Source organism: Pelobates fuscus, chromosome 12, assembly GCF_036172605.1.
Source record: "Pelobates fuscus isolate aPelFus1 chromosome 12, aPelFus1.pri, whole genome shotgun sequence".
NCBI lineage: Eukaryota > Metazoa > Chordata > Amphibia > Anura > Pelobatidae > Pelobates > Pelobates fuscus.
The window spans coordinates 8,893,138-8,898,173 of record NC_086328.1 but is presented as its reverse complement, the minus strand read 5'-3'; the positions used below and the strand labels follow the sequence as shown (position 1 = coordinate 8,898,173).

The window sequence follows — 5,036 nt, the reverse complement described above, 5'->3', positions numbered from 1 at the left end:
TTCCTCTTCTCCCCCTCTCTCAGGATCTGTTCTTCTTTTCTTCCTGTCTTCTTTAGTTTTCTTTAAAACCATAAGACAAAGTAGGGACTCTTTGTCTTATGGGATTCCTCCGCTTGACCAGCTCTGACCAGCGGAGGAGCAAAGTGTGCTTCATTTCCGCTGGTCAGAGCAATTTTCCCATGATCCCTAGCTTTCCTCCCTGTTCCCACAATGCTTCCTGTCAGTATTGCCGAACGTCCTGTCACTTAGACAGAACGCCGGCAAAACTGCCGAATTGCATCCTAACAGAATGAGCACTGTTTCTCCATTGGTGTTAGGATGCAATTCGGTACTTTGTTTGTATCGGAATTTCATTCTAATGAATGAAACTCCGATCCTATTCATTGCCGCGGCTGCATCTTGCAGCCGCTTAGTAGATAACTCCCTAATTCCCACTGTATCAGGGAGCTATCTACTAAAAGGCTGAAATACCTGAATTGGTCTTTCAGCCAACTTTACTAATACTAAGTAAAGATTACTTAGTATTAGTAAATAATATGCCCCTACTCGCTATACCGCGAGTAGGGGCATGTCTAGTAAGCAGTGAGCAGCCTGTGGCTGCTCACTGTAAAAAACAAAAAACAAAAAAAAAACTAATAAACACCCCCCCTCCCCTGCGCAAGGGGTTAAAGATTGGGGGGGGGGGGAGGCTACTGTGGGTGGGTGCCCTAATAAAACAATAAGGGGGGGGACCTACTGTCCTCCCCCCCGGCCCCCACCCCTGCGCGGTGGGTGGGGGCCCTAATAAAACAATAAGGGGGGGGACCTATTGTCCTCCCCCCTGGCCCCCACCCATGCGCGGTGGGTGGGGGCCCTAATAAAACAATAAGGGGGGGGACCTACTGTCCTCCCCCCCGGCCCCCACCCCTGAGCGGTGGGTGGGGGCCCTAATAAAACAATAAGGGGGACCTATTGTCCTTCCCCCCTGGCCCCCACCCCTGCGCGGTGGGTGGGGCCCTAATAAAAACAATAAGGGGGGGGACCTACTGTCCTCCCCCCCGGCCCCCACCCCTGAGCGGTGGGTGGGGGCCCTAATAAAAACAATAAGGGGGGGGGACCTACTGTCCTCCCCCCTAGCCTCCACCCCTGAGCGGTGGGTGGGGGCCCTAATAAAAACAATAAGGGGGGGGACCTATTGTCCTCCCCCCTGGCCCCCACCCATGCGCGGTGGGTGGGGGCCCTAATAAAACAATAAGGGGGGGACCTATTGTCCTCCCCCCCTGGCCCCCACCCCTGCGCGGTGGGTGGGGGCCCTAATAAAACAATAAGGGGGGGACCTATTGTCCTCCCCCCCTGGCCCCCACCCCTGCGCGGTGGGTGGGGGCCCTAATAAAAACAATAAGGGGGGGGGACCTATTGTCCTCCCCCCTGGCCCCCACCCCTGCGCGGTGGGTGGGGGCCCTAATAAAAACAATAAGGGGGGGGGACCTATTGTCCTCCCCCCTGGCCCCCACCCCTGCGCGGTGGGTGGGGGCCCTAATAAAAACAATAAGGGGGGGGACCTACTGTCCTCCCCCCTAGCCCCCACCCCTGCGCGGTGGGTGGAGGCCCTAAATGACCCCCCCCCCCATCAAGGTGACTAGGGGTCCCAAGCCCCTAGTCACCCCCCACCCAAAACATTCTATCCCCTACCTACCCCCCTCACCCTAAAAATAGTGAGGGGGGAATAAAATAACTAACCTGTAAAAAAAAAAAATTAAACTTGCCATTTGACGTCTTCTTTTTTCTAAATTCTTCTTACTTCAGCCCCCCAAAAGGCCAAATAAAAATCCATAAATTTTTCAAACCATCCAATCACAGTGCTCTGTGTCATTTTACAAGCGTGGGAAAATTCCAAAGAACTTTCCCACGCTGTGTAAAATGACACAGAGCACTGTGATTGGATGGCTTGAAATCCATCCAATCACTGCTCTGCGTCATTTTACAAGCGTGGGAAAGTTCTTTGGAATTTTCCCACACTTGTAAAATGACACAGAGCACTGTGATTGGATGGTTTGAAAACCATCCAATCATAGTGATCTGTCATTTTACACAGCGTTGGAAAGTTCTTTTGAATTTTCCCACGCTGTGTAAAATGACACAGAGCACTCTGATTGGCTTAAACCAACCAATCATTGTTTTCTAAGCCTAATTGCAGGGCGGGGCAAGTCTTTATAAGCCTTGACCCGCCCTGCGGAGCTCAGTACGCGGCGTGCCCTCCATGGGTGAAGATGGATTAATTTTTGTTTGCGCTCTTTTTTTTTTTTTTTTTTTTAAAGTGCGACGGGTTTATGGATTTTTATTTGGCCTTTTGGTGGGCTGAAGTAAGAAGAATTTAGAAAAAAGAAGATGTCAAATGGAAATTTTTTTTTTTTTTTTTTTACAGGTTAGTTATTTTATTCCCCCCTCACTATTTTTAGGGTGAGGGGGGTAGGTAGGGGATAGAATGTTTTGGGTGGGGGGTGACTAGGGGCTTGGGACCCCTAGTCACCTTGATGGGGGGGGGTCATTTAGGGCCCCCACCCACCGCGCAAGGGTGGGGGCCAGGGGGGGAGGACAGTAGGTCCCCCCCTTATTGTTTTATTAGGGCCCCCACCCACCGCGCAGGGGTGGGGGCCAGGGGGGGAGGACAGTAGGTCCCCCCCCCCTTATTGTTTTATTAGGGCCCCCACCCACCGCTCAGGGGTGGGGGCCAGGGGGGGAGGACAGTAGGTCCCCCCCCCTTATTGTTTTATTAGGGCCCCCACCCACCGCGCAGGGGTGGGGGCCAGGGGGGGAGGACAGTAGGTCCCCCCTTATTGTTTTATTAGGGCCCCCACCCACCGCGCAGGGGTGGGGGCCAGGGGGGGAGGACAGTAGGTCCCCCCCCTTGTTTTATTAGGGCCCCCACCCACCGCTCAGGGGTGGGGGCCAGGGGGGGAGGACAGTAGGTTCCCTCCCCCTTATTATTTTATTAGGGCCCCCACCCACCGTGCAGGGGTGGGGGCCGGGGGGGAGGACAATAGGTCCCCCCCCCCTTATTGTTTTATTAGGGCCCCCACCCACCGCTCAGGGGTGGGGGCCGGGGGGGAGGACAGAAGGTCCCCCCCTTATTGTTTTATTAGGGCCCCCACCCACCGCGCAGGGGTGGTGGCCGGGGGGGGGGACAGTAGGTCCCCCCCTTATTACCATTTTTTTTTTTACAGTGAGCAGCCACAGGCTGCTCACTGTTTAGTGGACATGCCCCTACTCGCGGTATAGCGAGTAGGGGTATTGGGGAGATTTTAATCTCCCTTGTGCTATTATGGGGGTCATATTGACCCCCATAGAGTGAGGGGGGGACATGGGGGGCTTAGGAAGTGGCGAGGAGCACTGCTCCCTGCCGCTTCTATAGTTACATATTACAAGGAGGGAGCTGCACGCCGGTAGCTCCCTCCTTGTAATAAACTGAACGAACAAACTAACACTGATACACAGTGTTAGTTTGTTCATCTGATTTTTTCTATTCATTCATTCGTCTGTCTGATGAATGAATGAATAGGTGAAATTCCCGTTCGCATGTCCAGGTGTTTCACTGGGCATGTGCGGGAATCTCACAGTCTGTGTAGTGTGGGTAGATGACGTGTCCCACAGGGACTTCACCTACCCACACAAAGATGGCGGCGCCCTGAATAAAGATCGGGACAGAAGATAAAGAATTAAAAAGAGGTAATGTGGGGGGCTTAGGGGCATTTGGGGGTGACTAGGGGGTCGATTGGATGTAGTGGAGGCGGGAGGGGGGTTAAAAAAAAAACGGGATTCGGCATGACAGTGCCGCTTTAAGGCAATCATTGGGGCTATTGGGAGAGAGAGAAAGTAATATGCCCTTAAATTTGGCAGTCAGAAGCTGCTGTGCTCTCCCTGTGCTGCTTCCAAGACTGATTCTTGTTTCTCTCTCCTGTGGGCACTGTAACCCCACCCTCTGGTGCTATGAGCCAATTATGGCCCCCAAATAGAGAGGCCAATAGTATGATTCACTCATGGGCAGCGGGCCCTGCTGCCCGAATGGTAACTCAATGGAAATGCATTGTCAAAGGAGACTAGGCATGTGCAAAATCTACTGAAACCGGTCGGATTTAAAACCTGCCCCAATTTCTTTAGATGGATAGATGCTCTCAAGAAAACTTCACAGCTACCAATGATAGGGGAGGGGCACTGAAGAACTGAAATAAATTACAGAATGAAAGGGTCACTAATTTTTTCTCCATATTTTTGGGTTTACGACCCCTCCTCCCCCCCCTCCCCCCAAGAAAAATAATTTTTCCCTACATAAAAACTGGTGTAGCACTGCTCTAAGTGCCCCTATGGACGAGTCGCCACTATTTTATGTAACAGGGTGTAGTTTGTTTGTTTTTTTTTTAAACTGAACAATATGACACCCATAGGTACACAAAGGTCAGAAAAAATATATATATATATACTTGTTGCATTTACAAAAATTATTTACAAAACAATAATCAGTTTTAGTACTTTAACGGATGCTAAGGACATTTTCTGAAAAATGCAGAAACCTAATCATATGCACATGTCGTGAAAAATGCAGAGATGCAGAAACCTTGTCATATTAACAACAGATACAGGTTTTGATATAAATGTATTCTTTAAGAAAGTGAATACTTCAGCCCTACATTGCCAATAACACAAAGTGCATCTCCTAATGGCAAATCATCGCACAAAAAGCCAGTGGACTCTGCATATATTTCATTAGCAGCGGCCATAAATAAATTCTGTCTGATTCAAGGAAATTAATTGAGAAGCATTGTGTATTTACCCATGGCTACACATTCTAGTCGTTTCTCCTTGGGATGAAAAATGAATTGACTTCGAACACTGCAAGTGTCATAGCCTCCAGCTAACGAATCTTTAACAAATGGAAAATGATCTGTCAAAACTCAGAGCCATTACCTCAGTTTGCTCTTTTGCACATTAACCCATTGTTTCTTGGGCAGACAGACCGCAAAGGCTAAAAGTTTTCAAAACGGGAAACTTATCCCAGTCTT

At 50.2% G+C, this 5,036-nt stretch overlaps 1 non-coding gene across 1 annotated transcript; it reads left to right on the top strand.

The window, feature by feature from the left end:
• Nucleotides 1-2,876: 2,876 nt before the first annotated feature.
• On the top strand, nucleotides 2,877-3,021 carry LOC134579716 (small Cajal body-specific RNA 11). The gene has a single exon (XR_010086256.1). It is a non-coding gene; the product is annotated as a small Cajal body-specific RNA 11 (non-coding RNA).
• Nucleotides 3,022-5,036: the final 2,015 nt, after the last annotated feature.